Below are 17,051 nucleotides of genomic sequence, written 5' to 3' on the forward strand. Positions count from 1 at the left end.
TAAAAGCCTGTATGAACCACCCATCGTAGACGATAAGCACCACACAGGTGTGTCCTCACACTTCTAAGAAGGAGCTGATCTCCTCTCTGTGGCTGGAAGGAGGCGCGTCACCGGCTCGTTGTTAACTTTTCCAGCAGCAACGTTTTGTCCGTCAGTTTCAAATATTATTCAGTCGATATACACTGTGTGTCAACAGCGAGATGATAGTATGAAGGGAGATGGCACACTGAATCACCTGATTATGGCTGTTTTATTGATTTGTTAACCTGTTTCTGTGAATTCTCAGGTCGCGTGGATCCCAGAAGAACGATACCTTTTCCCGCCGCCTTTGTAGGCTACAAAGGGCGTCTTGGATGAACTAAGCTACTCTCCCTGCTGGGTACGAACGCTGTAGAGGATAAGGACCACTTAGAAAGCTGGTGGACGTGAGTTATTTTTCAGTCGCAACATCCCACCCTGCCTCAGTGTCTTCAAGATATCGCTTAATCTCACATCATACACAGCGGACCCTAGAAGCAATTAGATCTTGAATAATCTACATCTATACATGCAAGCCATACCTAGGAGTGTACCGGAGGGTACTTAGTGTACCATTGCCACTTCCCCCTATAACGTTCTTTTTTTTAAAAAATTGCTTTTTTGTTTTGACAATGAATATGCAATGTGTATTGTTTGTGTTATGCAGATTTACTGTGTGATGCGTTGTTTTGCAAATTATGTACTTAATCAGTTTTACTGTAATCCAAAAAAAATTAATCTGGAAAACCAATACGCAATGCCCATAATGAAATCAGTCCCTCTGAAATTTACCCAGTCTCGTGTGCACTGTGTTCTGTGGCCCTGTGCCATAAATTTTAAAACTCCCTATGCAAGTAAACAATGAAATAAATGTTCCTTAGCTCTAGAGTCGCAACGAATGTAATCTTGGTATTCTGTTCTCTCCACAGTAGGCATAGAAAATATTCAATCTTGGCACATTAAAAGTGCTATGCGGCCGTAAAATAGCTTCATACGAAACATTTTCAGTAGATCAGTTGATAAATGAATAACCTTGCAAATGTTCAGTGAAAATACCCGATATTGGTTCAGTGCTGTGCAGTGCTGCCTGGATTCAAACTGTTACAAACATTAACACTTTTCTGATTCTGGCACATTATTATTTTTCTGATTCTGATTAAAAATGATTTCTTTAAAAAAATATTCATTGGGTTCAAATAAACACGATATGGAAGAGGATGCGGTACTGATAAGGGGATATCGTAAGACCAAATGCTTCAGATTGAAAATTTTATTCAAAATCAAGTTTCTGCTTCACAAAATCTGATAGGAAACATTTTATATTAACTTCAAAATCGGTGAACTTCTCAACTGCTCTACAATTCTTACTTACTGTCGCAATTAAAAACACTTGGCTTGTTACATGACAAAAAGTCTGACATCGTTTGACAAAATAGATTCCAAAATGTAACTTATCTTTATCAGAATTACAGATCAGACAAAATATTACAAATAGGATGATGGAAAACACTTGTTATCTACATTTAAGGGTCAGCACTGTAAAAATGAGCGAAAGCCACATTGCGTTGCTGCATATTTAAAACTAAATATACAAAATTTCATTACCTTACAAATTTGTTCTAGTTGCCTTAGCTTTGAGTTACAGTATCAGTTCATTACTGTTCTCTAATTGCCACGTCAATATTGTTAACTTCTTGATAATCTTAAAGCCATACAAATTAGTAATACACACTTTATACTTTTATAGGAATAACTAAGACCTAACATTTAATGGCTCTGTGTGAGCACAAATAATGTCACTCATCACTTCATTCTGTAAAAATTGTATTATGCTGCTCCCATAGACCAACTACTAAATTCTCACAGTTAGTCACTAGCTGTAAGTCTTACATCCTACCTATAACAAAGTGCAATGGCAACTGCTACTGCGCTCCGCGGGCCCCTACTTAAAATCGATTCTGCCACTCACGCAACAATATCTTCTATATATGACAATCGTTTCAGGTCATTTTTCATGAATTATATTACAAAATTGGGCTCCACATACAAGTGAACCCCTCCCGCCCTTTTACATCTGAAGACTTTTCTCCTTTGAGAAAGACCTCCTGTGGTCTGTTTTCTAGGCTCTCAGAACTCCAGTCAGCTGGTCAGACATCCGGTGCGCCCACATTTTGTTCATTAGACGTAAATGTGGGACTATATGAACGCTTTCTGGACGTCGAATACGTGAGCAAGGAAAACCATAGAACAGCCATGGATGTCGTCCTACTCAGCTCCATCAATTAATACAGCTGTTCAGTCGTGATATTGATTTCGAATTTCGTAAACAATTGATTAAACAGTTATTCAGAAGTGCTGTCTCTTCTGCACCTCATTAAATATACGATTACTTTCAACCCCCTCAGTAACTGAGGTGACAGTCCGTTCCGTCTGAGCCTTCGTGCTTGAGCGGCGCCAAATACCTCCAGTTCGTGCTCCCTACAGATCCAATATAGTTTGGTTACTCACGGAAGATTTGAGAAAATTAGTTCTACGGCCAGGTGAGTACTAGTTCGGTATGCTCGTGAATGTGGAGCAACCATGATTGCATTTTCCAGACAGAGAACGTGATGCTATGGCTGGATGCCTTTAACATTGAGACTTGGTCTGGGACCAGTCCTGTAAGCACATGTGGCGACCCTGATACCCCCTCTAAACGTGGTGGATAACATTACTGACCTAGCGGTAAGTAGATCTTCTATCTTGCCTCGATATCGACATCGGCTGCGCCACCGGAGTAAGCGTTATCGAATCAAAGATATAGTGCTGCACAGTAACTGAATACACTGAAGTGATCAAAGCCATGGGATTCTTCTTAATATTTGTTGCATCTCCTTTTCTCAACGTAGTGCTACATCTCGACGTGTCGTGGACTCGTTGGAAGTTCCCTGCAGAAATACTGAGCCATGCTGCCTCTATAGCCCTGTACAGTCGCAAAGGTGTTGCTGGTGCAGGAGTCTGTGCACCTATTGACATCTCGATTACGTTACATAAATGTTCTGTGCGATTCATGCCGGGCAATCTGGATGGCCATATGACTCGCTTGAATTGTCCACAATGTTCTTCAATCCAATCGATATCAATTTTGGACCGTTCATGTACCGCAGTGTCATCCATAAAAATTGTATCGTTGTTTTGAAACATGAAGTCTATAGATGGCCACAGATTGTCTCTATGTAGCCGTACGTAGCTATTTCCAGTCAATTATCGGTTCAGTTGGACCGGGGAACCCAGTCCATTCCAAGTAAACGTTGTCACACCATGACGGAACCACCACCAGTTCACACAGTGCCCTCTCCATGGTTACGTGGGATCTGCGTTAACCGGAACACTACCATCAGCTCTTACCAACCGAAATCTGGATTCAGCTGACCATACCTCGGTTTTCCAACCGATAAACTCACGAGCCCAGAACAGGCCTTGCAGGCAATGTCGTGCTGTTAGCAGAGGCGGTCGTTTCGGTCGTTTACTGCCATAGCCCATTAACGTCACGTTTCACCGCTCTGTCCTAACAGGTATGTTGGTGGTATGTCACAAAATGATTTCTGTCGTTATATCACGTAGTGCTGCTTGTCTTTTAGGACAGAAAACTCTACACAAATGCCACTCTTCGCCCTCTGCGTTGTCCGTGTTGAAAGGTGACTCCCGAAATTTGGTGTTCTGGGCACACCCTTGACACTGTGGATCTCGGAATGTTGAACTCCGCAATGATTTCCGAAACAGAACGTCCCATGCTCCTATCTCCACCTACCAACCAAAGTCTGTTGATCCTGACGGTGGCCATAATCTCTCTGGAAACTTTTCACATGAATCACTTGAGCATAAATGGCCCTTTTATACCTTGTGTAGGTGATATTACCACCTTCTGTATCCACATCGCTGTCAAATGGCTTTTGTCACTTCAGTCTGTGGGTGAAACTTCTAGCGACTCATCTGATCCTGCCATCTAGAGGCCAGAATGTCTCTGCCTGCAACAGTCGGGAACACCACTGAGAAATCGTTTGCGAGTGATAACAAAAGAAGGTAGACAAAACTTTTCTCTTAAACTAGCCTGGATCTTGCGAAATCCATACACAACAGGTAAAGATGTGTCGTGTCCTCTCCTCAATAGATGGAGATAAGGTACCTTAAGGACGTTCAACGCCTTTAGGGTCCAAGTCTTTAGATCCTTTAGGTGTGATAGTCACGGCAGTTTTTAGTCAGATATCATAGTCAGAAACGTCACTAATCCTCATTCCACGTCTGGTAAATTAAAAATATGATGAGAAAGGTTAAAATAAATATACAGGGTGTTACAAAAAGGTTTGGCCAAACTTTCAGGAAACATTCCTCACACGCAAAGAAAGAAAATATGTTATGTGGACATGTGACCGGAAACGCTTACTTTCCATGTTAGAGCTCATTTTATTACTTCTCTTCAAATCACATTAATCATGGAATGGAAACACACAGCAACAGAAAGTACCAGAGTGACTTCAAACAATTTGATACAGGAAATATTCAAAATGTCCTCCGTCTCATGGAATCCCTGATGCACTCCTGGAGAATGGCGTATTGGATCACAACCGCCCACAATACGAGCACTAGGAGTCTCTACATTTGGTACCGGGGTTGCGTACACAAGAGCTTTCAAATGTCCCCATAAATGAAAGTCAAGAGGGTTGAGGTCAGGAGAGCGTGGAAACCATGGAATTGGTCCGCCTCTACCAATCCATCGGTCACCGAATCTGTTGTTGAGAAGCGTACGAACACTGAGACTGAAATGTGCAGGAGCTCCATCTCGTATGAACCACATGTTGTGTCGTACTAGTAAAGGCACATGTTCTAGCAGCACAGGTAGAGTATCCCGTATGAAATCATGATAACGTTCTCCATTGAGCGTAGGTGGACGAAACTAAAATGAGCTCTAACATGGAAATTAAGCATTTCCGGACAATTGTCCACATAAAATATTTTCTTTATTTGGGTGTGAGGAATGTTTCCTGAAAGTATGGCCGTACCTTTTTGTAACACCCTGTGTAGACACTTATCTGTAGAAAATTCAAAAACTGTCTCTGCAATTCTACAACCTGTGGCCGTGTGTTGCAACTAACGAGCTACGGTCGCAGGACAGGAAGAGGAACAAAAGAATGCTAAATCGTCCACAAATAAGTCGCACTGCAGAGGAATCCTTATTGAGGAGGTTATACCGTATATGGTAATAGCAAAGCTGGTAACATTTAAAGACTTCCATGACGGACGCCAATTTGTTGTTCTAAATTATCACAAAGCACTCCACCAAATCGATACTTAAAAACGCGTTGTGAGAAGGAGAACCGAATTAATATACCGGGTGATCAAAAAGTCAGTATAAATTTGAAATCTTATAAATCACGGAATAATGTAGATAGAGAGGTCCCAATTGACACACATGCTTGGAATGAAATGGGATTTTATTAGGACAAAAAAAAAGTATTGCTAGACGCCTGAAAGATCTCTTGCGCGCGTCGATTGGTGCTGACCGTGTGCTCAGCCGCCTCTTTCGTCATGCTTGGCCTCCCAGGTCCCCAGACCAGTTGCAAGTGTATCGTGATCGACCGACGTCTCTAGGGATGCTGAAAGACAACATACGACGCCAATGCCTCACCATAACTCAAGATATGCTTTACAGTGCTGTTCACAACATTATTCCTCGACTACAGCTATTGTTGAGGAATGATGGTGGACATATTGAGCATTTCCAGTAAAGAACATCATCTTTGCTTTGTCTTACTTTGTTATGCTAATTGTTGCTATTCTGATCAGATGAAGCGCCATCTGTCGGACAGTTTTTTGAACTTTTGTATTTTTTTGGTTCTAACAAAACCCCATGTCGTTCCAAGCCTGTGTGTCAATTTGTAGCTCTCTATCTACATTATTCCGTGATTTATTCAGTTTTCAAATTTATACTGACTTTTTGATCACGTGGTAGATACACAGTGGTACAAACCCCTGAGCCATGCTGGCTCGCCTCTATTGCTCTTTCGACCTGCCGGCGCAGCCTTTCTCGCTTGCGGTCTGCGAGGTAGTCCATCGGCTCTTGGTGAGTAGCCGTAGGGGCAGGGAGACTGAGAAGCTGAAGTTGGGCAGCCGAGTGTGGCGCAGCGCACGTGTTGCTTACTATGTCTTGCTTTTACCTGTTTGGGGGCAGTTGGTGGGTTAGTCGGCTGCCTTTCGAGGGCTCTTCGTGCGTTACTATGTGACCCGCCCTTGCTGGCTTGCCTGTGTTGCCGATTCATGTCCCTGGTGGGTAAACTTTGTGGCTGTTCGTTCACTGGGCTTGCCTGCCGCTACGTGATCTAATGTTGCTCCGGCCTCCATTGCTCGAATTGGCTTGCTGCCTTCCTGCCGACTTACTTGGTAATTTTGCTGGTGTCTGAATAATGCGTACTTGATATTTGTAAAAGAATTTTAGGCGCATCCTAACGTTCAGGTGTTTTGCGGAACGGCTTGCTCATCTTACGTACTGGTTTAAATACCTTATCAGTTTAAACTGTTACTATAGATACGTTTAAAAGGATGCCTTATTTAAAATGCTGTATTCATTATAATCATTATCTGTTTGTAATGAAGTATGTTATTGAACTATGTTTTAGATGTCCTGGTGAGCACCAGCTATGTACATTTCTTCACGTTTCAATGAGGTTACTGTACTTCGATTGTTTTGGGGTAAGCTAGAAGCCGCAGTCCTTTCCAGTTACCTGTTTAAGCATTCTTATTCGAAATAAAATTGTAAACAGCCGACCAGCTGCAATGGATAAAGAAATTCTGTACCTAGGTTTCGACAAATATAAATTTGTCTTCTTCAGAAGGTAGCAATTTTACATTAGTAAGGACTAATGTACCATCGCCGTTTCTACAAATTCGGCATAGATCCATGTGTCAAAATAAAATATAGCCCTTGAATTTATTTTTGACACATGGACCTATGCCGAGAATTGTATCTGGGTGAAGTAAAGATGGCGAGAAGGTAATTGGCGAAGCAGTTGCGGTAGCGTGATCGGTGCTCGATTTCATTGTAAATACTGCCAGAAGACCATATTAATTGCCATCCATCCTTTTACCCATATAATCGAATGGTTTCTGGTGGCAGGAAAACGAGTATCCTCGGGATTGATAAAAGTCCTTGGGGCAATAGACTCCAGCGGAAAGCGGAGGTAGCATGCGACGAATTGTCGACGAAGTTTCCAGACATCACTGGTAGCAGCACATGCCAGGCGTTGGGCATCGTCATCCACGACGTGGACGCTTAGGAGCACATGCCAGGCGTTGAGCATCGCCATCCACGACGTGGACGCTTAGGAGCACATGCCAGGCGTTGAGCATCGCCATCCACGACGTGGACGCTTAGCAGCACATGCCAGGCGTTGGGCATCGCCATCCACGACGTGGACGCTTAGCAGCACATGCCAGGCGTTGGGCATCGTCATCCACGACGTGGACGCTTAGGAGCACATGCCAGGCGTTGAGCATCGCCATCCACGACGTGGACGCTTAGCAGCACATGCCAGGCGTTGGGCATCGTCATCCACGACGTGGACGCTTAGGAGCACATGCCAGGCGTTGGGCATCGCCATCCACGACGTGGACACTTAGGAGCACATGCCAGGCGTTGAGCATCGCCATCCACGACGTGGACGCTTAGCAGCACATGCCAGGCGTTGGGCATCGTCATCCACGACGTGGACGCTTAGCAGCACATGCCAGGTGTTGGGCATCGTTATCCACGACGTGGACGCTTAGCAGCACATGCCAAGCGCTGGGCATCGTCATCCACGACGTGGACGCTTGCGTGAAGACGTTCGTGTGACATGTTACCACGAGCAACACGTTACTATGTGGCCCCGACGTTTGAGGGAAGGAAACGCTGGTCGATTTGACACCAAGCCGTGGGCCGTTGCGTCGACGGATGTTTGAGTTCGATGTTGTTGCGATATGTCCAACGGAATACTGGGGTGTAGAAGTCCTTGGTCCTAGGAGGGCGCATGCTTATCAGGTGAGTGTGAGCGTAACTGAAGCCAAAGATGAAATCAGAAATGTGCGTAGGATGGTGCGTGCTATGGCCTACTGGCTGTGGTGGGGATGGTCGTGGCTGCACGCTGCGCGTAAGGGATGCGCCATTGTTCGACTGCTTTTGTACGGTGACCATGTACAAAGATACTGCTCGAAGTCGCACATTGATCATGCCGAGTCCTCCCTCCCCCCTCACACGGGGAGGGTGAGTGTTTCATAGCGGACGTTAAAGAGCGTACCGGTCGTAAGAAAGTATCTGAACGTGGCCTGGAGGTAGCGCCCAATAGTTGTTGGCAGTGGTAGTACCTGTGCAGTCAGGACCATTTTGGACGCCACATGATCATTGAGGTATTCGACACGTTGTGGATATGAAGTACACCCAAAATTGATGGCAGTGGAGCGGCGCAGTGTGGAGCCGAGGTTGATATCAACGTATCGCAGGTTCTGTATGCACAGTAGGTGTGCTGAGTCTTCGCGTGAGAGATTGTCTCCAATAGGCATCGCCGAGTATATAATCACATTAATGGTACTGCCAGCTCCAGTTCCATACGTTGATGTCAAATCAAGTGTGGTCTGTGTTTCGGTCCGCGAGCGGACTGAGATGAGGAGGTATTCTGCATTTGCATGACATAGAAAAGTTTGCTGTCGCATAGTGAGACCAGAGAGCTGGATCGTCCGGCTCCTAATCAGTGGCTGCTCGAAAGTGAGCAGCCTTGCGTTATGGAGCGACGTATGGCCAGTGGTGCCGCCATACGGCCATTGACTTGAATCAAGGGTTTGGCGCAGCCATACAGGCCCCGGATGATAGTAGCCGGCCTGAGTGCCCGTGCGGTTCTAGGCGCTACAGTCTGGAACCGAGCTACAGCTACGTTCGCAGCTTCGAATCCTGCCTCGGGCATGGATGTGTGTGATGTCCTTAGGTTAGTTAGGTTTAATTAGTTCTAAGTTATAGGCGACTGATAACCTCTGAAGTTAAGTCGCGTAGTGCTCAGAGCCATTGGAACCATTTGATGATAGCAATAAAGGAGGGTAGAAAACCTACTCTGACCAATACAGACAATAGAAAACGATGTCCCACTTTGTCGAAAATGCTGTAAAAATCAACCACCGCGGCACGGAGTCTGCACGCCTTTGCGAATGCGATCAAATCGCGACATTCCCCTGTGAACATTTGTATATTAATTGAGCCACTCGGAGATCTTTGTTCTTGTGACAGAGCGTAAGGGAGTCGTGCAGAAATTTTATAGTCGCATTGAGCAGAGTTAACATGCGGTAATGAGCTGTCGTCGCTCGCGATCTCCTTGTGCGGATGGATATACGTGACAAAGGCTGGCGGTACGGCATTGTCCGTCGTCAATAGTTCTTGAAACATAGCCGTCCAGTACGAAGTCATTAGCGCAGGGAAGGCGCGATACAGCTCTATCGGCAATCCGTCGATGCCAGATGACTAATTTTAACTCCTTTGTTGACTGCACACATTAGACTCCGTTATCTCGTCTACCTAGTCGCCGGCCAGAGCGCGTGTGAAATGTGGTAACACAAACTCTCCTGGTGCATTGTGCGTTAGTGGTTTACAAAGGCACTGACAATTTCGGCTTGACTAGTGTCGTGCTGGGCGCGACGGGTGTAGATCTCAGTGACAAATTGTTGTAGTTGTTGTTTCCCACGGAAGCGATCAGGGATGGGCGGCTGGGGGTCCAGGTCGCGTAGAACGGCGTTAAAATAGTCTATTGTTTGTCGGCATCACGTAGCTACTTTCTTGTCTTACTGAACCAATGTACTTCGACTGGCAGTTTTTTCCCGTTCTAGTCACCAAATCGAGGTTGTATAGTGCTCAGGCAATCGACATTTACAAGTGTCCCACGTCTCAGTAAAGCGTTGAAGACATTCAGGGTCGTGGATGTGAGAGGTGTTTAACTTCCACGGTGCACGATTGCGCCAGAATACTTGTTGTGGGAGAAGAATGTTGCAGATGTAGGCACAGTGGTCTGAAAAGGCCAGGTCAAAGATCTGCATCTTGGAGTGCACAGATCCCTAACGCACGTCCCAATTGGTCACAAGAGGAGGGATGTTAGAGCCCTCGACGTTCGGAAGTGTGGCCAAGTGTATCAGTGCGATGTCATATCCGAGGCTCTTATCATCTCTCGCAGCAATTGAATATTCGCTCGGGACGTAATCATGCCAGTGCTGATCGTTTCATTCGGTGAGGCAGCGGCGAGCCATGCTGTACGCCACCTGACGGTGTTGGCGACTCCTTATCTAGGTCTCCGTCTGGGGTAACTCCGTCAGCAGCGAGTAGTTCAGGTCATGGTAGATGTCACTCCACGCCATCGACGGTGCTGTTCATATGTTCCAGCTTGCCTGAATGACTCCTCGGCGAAGGTCGTAACGGTGGAGGCCATCAGTTGTGGCGCACCTGGCGAAGTAGGTACCGGCGCAGTCAGATCCGGTGTCGCGCTACCGTCATTCTTGTCGTAGTGCCGGTTCCCCGAGTCCTCGTCGTCGCGGATGGCTCCTAGAGCCTCAGGGGGAGGTAAGTTGTCTGTTCCCGAGACCGTACGCCGCCTCCTCTTACACCGTTCAGGTGAACGTTGTTTGTGTGTCGGAAGACGTGAGGGAGTCACGGTGGTCCAGGATGAAAGCCGTCACGGGGACGATAAGTGACGTGATGTCCATATCATCGACCGGGAGGAGAGAGGCAGTTGTTGCTGTTGATGGTGGCACCAGAGTCGCGTCAGATGGTGTGAGGCGTTGACACCGGCGTCATCTGTGGCAGCTCCAAGGGACACTGATACTTGATCTGACAACGGATGGCAGGGAGAGAAGATCGGTAAAATCGTCATTGGAGTCGGTGGCGCCCCGGTGGCGATCGACAATTGAGTGATCCGTCCCTGAAGACAGATCTGAAGTGGTCTTTTGTGTCGCACACGGATCTTGGGTTGGCCGTCATTTATAACGACCGCGTGGTACCCGCTGATTTGTAGATAAGACGGCACGCAGCAACGGAGATCGATGGGGATATTTTACCGTCAAGAGCGGTGTAAATTTGGAACTGCGCCCAGCGTTCATCAGTATGATCATGTCCAGTGCCGTAGGGCGGAAAACCGCTATAACGTCTTCCGCCGGCACCTCGAATGGGAGCTCGAAATCTCGTAAGGTATGCATTCCCAAGCCTACTACTCGACAGTAACCGCCACGACGTTGCTGTCGGCATGGCAACAGCGTAGTCCTTCTTTGGCGCCACGAAGTATTCTTCCGCACGCAGCGTCATTGAAAACATTGACGTACACCGTACTGTACAAGATAGACAAATGGATTCCTAAAGCTAGGGTCTTAGCTACGTCACATAGGAACAGTGTCACTTCCAAAACTTTCGGTCGGATGTAATCATTGCAGGAGAAGGTAAATCGTAGTGTGGATTCCCGAAATATGTTGACCATGCAAGTGACTGTCGTCGAAAGGAAACAACAGCGAGCGTGCACGGTCTCCGGGTGGAAACACGCAGCACTTTCACTCTGCACGCCTGCGAGAGCCGGACTGTCCGCCAGGCTACCATTACCTACATGGCCGTACGTTCTTCATCGACAGTATCTGAAGCTTAAGTTTGCGAGTGCCAATATATGTGACATATATGGTCGTATCTTCTTGAAACGTCGCCTTTGAAAAATTATACAAGACTGTGCTTAAACTGACACACAATATTTTTAGCGCAACGCAATCTGACTTCCAAAAATCCCCACAAAAGAATGGCCCTGACTAACACTAACCAATACCTTTCACAAATCACTTACCTCAGCAAAAATCTTCGTTACTCGAACTACTGCAATACAGCGAGCGCCACTACTGCCACCTAAATAAAAGATTCAAACTACGAAAGGCACTAACTACTGATAGGGATAGTTAGCAAATGAAAGATTTTAATAGAGAACAAACAATGTATTTACCTTAATAGTCATAATATATATAGCAGTTCATGACATCCAGTCTTACAAATTACAAACCTCCGTCATCTCTCTCCCCACGTCCACCACTGCTGCGGGCTCACCTCCAACTGCGCAACGCTACGCGCTGTTAACATCCAGCTGCCCAACACTACAATGGCAGACAACAGTGCAAACCAGCCACAGACTGCACACGGCACAGCCAGTTATTTTTATACAGAGCGCTACGTGGCGGCGGCGTTACCAATAAAAAAACCTAAACAGCCTACTTACATTCTGACTGCATTGGCTTAGAAGCTAAAATTATTTACGCCCCCCTCCCCCAAGGGACATCGACATCAGTTAGTATTTGACATGAATTTCAACTTGACACTGCGACTAGAGTTGCTACTGTACGAGAACGCCCATCTACACTATGCTAACTTCACAAAAAAGAACGATCTAAGAGCTTGGCTGGAACGTAATCCCAACTGCACTTCTACTTCTTGTCTACAACCCTCAGACGTTTATTCTTTTCGTTCGTTACCGATTAGCTATCAAGAAAATTTCTTTCTGGAGATAAATACACTTTTAACTTCGATTGACAACATCTTTGCCTCTATATTGCCTGTATATTTCTGCAATCGTGGAATCCAGAACTCCCTGACCATCATCAGACTATTTTAGTTAATAGACGGTTAGGGATAAATTATTAATGATTGATTTTTTTCTAGTGTATTAAGTAAATGAACGAGAAACGCTATAAAATATGCTCTGTTCTAATACAAATTAATTACCGTTTACCAGCACACCCTTATGACAAAATTATAATTTAATAGAACAAAACTAAAAATGGTTCAAATGGCTCTGAGCACTTTGGGACTTAACATCTGTGGTCATCAGTCCCCCAGAACTTAGAACTACTTAAACCTAACTAACCTAAGGACATCACACGCATCCATGCCCGAGGCAGGATTCGAACCTGCGACCGGTGCAGTCCCGCGGTTCCGGACTGAGCGCCTGAACCAGAACAAAACTATCTGTAACACTAGCCAGTCCGTAACATCAAGCATTAACAAGATATAATGCACTTTTAAGTCTGATGAGGCCTGTGTCTAGTGAAGTCTTGTGTCTTACCCAGGAAGCATTTTGGGATTACCATGGAAATGTATTAACGTAAAGCACAATGTTGATAATCCTGCATTAAACGAGCGATAGCCAATGTGCTGAGCTGACAATCAGTTGGAAATATTTCCTTTCGAAGATGCTGCGAAGCGTTCTCGTGCTGTATTGACCGGTAACCGAATTATCTGAAGCATAGCCCAATTAATTTTATTTGCATTTCTGTAACTATGATTTGGAACTAAAGCATATTACAAGTAATGTAAAGACTCACCGACTGTAACTCAAATATGATAAACAAAGAGCCGAAGGAACCAATTAGGTGACCCTTCTCTCCAGTAGATATCGTAGTTATTTTTGTTTTTTATATATTGCATGTACTGCCGACTTGAAGCTTATTCAGCATAAGTGATTCGCTTTTTTAGCATGAGTGATACAATTAACATTGCGAGCAAAATTTATTCTTTTTTATATAATTCACATTAAGCAGTTTTCCTTAAGAATGCGTTCATTGGCACCACCTCTAACATATAGGGAACCAAATGAAGAGACAACGTAACACTGTTTTAAAACACTAACATCCACAAAGTATTTCATAAGCTGCATATAACACACAGTTTCAAATCGGAAAAGCAAACAGTGCCAGGAAATCTTTCTTCATAACCGAAAAAAATACTCAAAATTCATTGAAGAAAATTAAACAAGTCAGTGCGTAAAGTGCAAGTTCGATAATATTAGATAATGTGGGAGATTACGTTGCTGATGATTAAATTATTCCATACGTTTATTTTCTGTATTCAATAAACTAATGCAGAAGCGCTATAAAGTTTACATTGTACTAATAAAAATTAATTCCAACTTATCATGTTAACCTTGCAAACAGAAGTCTTCTATGACAAAACATAGTGCGCATAACACAGTCGACCCCAAATCATCACGAATTAGCAAGATATTATGCACTTTTGGCATAAAAACCGTCTGTGAATATGTGCAATACATGATCACACTGAAGTAGCGTTAAGGGACTACCTGAAAGTATGGAAATGTAGCACTGCTCGCAGACAGAAAATGAAATCCAGTTAACAAACTATTCAGTGCCCCAGTTAAATCGCTACGATTGTTTCTTCATAAAAAAACTAAAAGATAGGTCAGCAGAAGCAGGAAAAGCTGCAACAACACGTGTGTAAATCTGTAATGTTTCATTTTTAGATCTACTGGGTACTGAACCAAGATAGCAAAGGAAAAAAAGTGGGAGAAGTTTTCTAAAGATTTCTTTACTGATCGTCGACCCGCCAGACCGTAACTTTGTAAAAGAAGAAGTAAAAATCTTGTCTCCCGCAACACTGCAACCGGCAGCTACCACAGTCTTCCCTTTTAATGGAGAATCTCTCTTTGCCCTAGACATGGGAGAGTGGATGTAGTTTCAGCCTGGGACGAGCTACCAGGACGCTGAATCATAAAGTTTCTAACTTTATGTCATGCCTTATGTGAATCATTCAGAATATTTAATCAAAATTACATGAAAACATGAGATAAATATAGAAGGATACTTCTCAAATTCACAGGTCGAAGGCCACAGTGTTGCCAACTATATTCTGAGATGTCACGTCTCTAGCTAGTGGCAGCTAAGCTGCATTTTGTGCGTCTCCCACTTGCTTTTGAAAGACATGGAGCAGCCAGCCGAACAGTTAATCAAATGAATAAGCAAAGAAATTTTATTTGCGTTTCTGGAACTAAGGATAGAAGGTAAATCGTAATGAAGCATAGTTTTCAGATTCACCGATTGCAGACGATAAAACATAAATTTCGAGTAGGAGGAACTATTTGCGTGGCCTAGTTCTTCAGTAGCTGCTGTATTTTTTTTTAATACATACTGCAAACTGAAAATCACATTTGCTGGACACAATTCAACAGCAGCTGTTTATGCGTCGTTATAACCCATACTTAATATCTGACATCGTAAAAGCTACTCAACTACACTTTAATTGCATCGACATCCCCCCCCCCCCCCCACACACACACACACTACACAGGCAATAAGTTAATATTTTACAATATTTACAGTACTATTCTTACATTAGTTATAAATTATTTATGCTGTCTATTGTTCGTTTATCTGAATGTAAATTCCTGTTGGAATCAAATCCCTTTGGCTAAGAATTATTGCTACAAGGTCTGACACTGACAACAGCTTTAGAGATAGATAAGCAAAGTCCTTGGATAACAGTTGAGATAGTGAATTGAATTGACGGAGCGCTGAATCACATAAGTCAGAACAAGGCATTTGGAGCAGACGTAAACCATTTTTATAAAATAAAATACAAACAACACAATGTAAGCCGACTAAACTTCCCATAAAAGCTAAATATCTTCGACATAATCACTAAAAGCATCTCTTAAGTATTTCATACCTACAGGAATATTTGCTGAAATGTTTTGTTTTGAAAGCAAAACAAATAGCTCAAACTACGATAAAAGCCATTAGTTGCCTGATAATATTTCTAGTCTTTTTGCTGCAGAAATTGCATTGTGCACAACAGTACCTTGCCTAATGACATTTTTCTAGGAACTTCATTTCTCAAACAGAAAATAACTAGAGAAATCCGGGCCCAGGGAAGATCAATTTGGTTTCCGAATGTATGTAGGAACACGTGAGACAATACTGACACTATCGCAGGAATTAGGTTGAAAAAAAGTATACTTATATATCTAGCATTCAGCGATTTAAAAAATAATTCAATGTTGACTGGAGGGCACAGCGATGTTCTGAAGGGAGCAGTGATAAAATACAGGGAGCCTGAGGTTATTTACAACGCGTATAAAACTAGACGGTGGTTGAAGGACATGAAATTAAAATGAGAGCCACCGACAGAATCATAATTAGTCATAAGTAGACCGCCATTTAACGTAGTAGTCTATTAAAAACAATTGTAGTATGTTAACTCTCGTTTGAAGTTTATGATACCCTACATGCTTCGCTAGTGTGAAAAATCATTAACTAATGGTAAAATGTTCGTTGCCAATTACCAAACGCTGCGTAGAAACTTAACCTCAAGCTCTTAGTGACACTTCGGTTTCCCTCTGTCTCAATGCACTGGATGTCGACAGGGCCAGTCAACAGATGCATTTCGCTTTCACTAGCAAAGCAATATCAGCGATTATACTGTAAATAACAAAAGTGCATGATATAATTCGTTATTTTGATGATTGATGAGAGAACGGCTGTATCGCTTAATGAAAACATATTTTGCACAATAGAGACAATAATGTCAGAGTTTTATTTTGCTTCTTAAGTGTGCTGATGAGAACTGCTTCTGCCATCGTGTTGGCAGAAGCAAAAATTGGATTTGCTCTGCGCTCACTCGCCGGGCCCATTTCTTTGCGAGTATTTGAACCCACTTCGCCTCCTTTTCTGAAAACATTACGTCATGACAATAAAAGTATTCTTAAGAAAAATTGTTTGTAAGTTAATAATGACAAGAGGAAAAAAAAGCGATCTCTTCATAATCTTCGTTGGACAACTACGTGTGATGGTGCCAAAAAGAATAAAGGTTAATCGTGTCTGGCGCATGAGTTACTCAGATCGGCGGAAAAAGTAATTATGGCAGCTACTGAAGAGGAGGGCCGTCTAAATAATCTTCCATGCTCTCTATTTATAGTGAGTTGAAGTCGATAAGCCTCGATATTATTCGTAACTACGCTTTAGATGAGAATCATTGGGTTGATCTTCACAATTTCAACTGACACCAAACGCTATTTTCTGTTCACGAAGTTTTTGCTTAATACGCAGACGTTGAAATCCCCGTCCGGCCATCTTGATGATGATGTAAATCGACTATTTTTGACATTTATTGCTCATCTGTCCATCTGTTACGATCTTCTTTTCTCAGGAACGGGCAGAGGCATCTAACTGAAATTTAT

This window comes from Schistocerca gregaria, chromosome 4, assembly GCF_023897955.1.
Source record: "Schistocerca gregaria isolate iqSchGreg1 chromosome 4, iqSchGreg1.2, whole genome shotgun sequence".
NCBI lineage: Eukaryota > Metazoa > Arthropoda > Insecta > Orthoptera > Acrididae > Schistocerca > Schistocerca gregaria.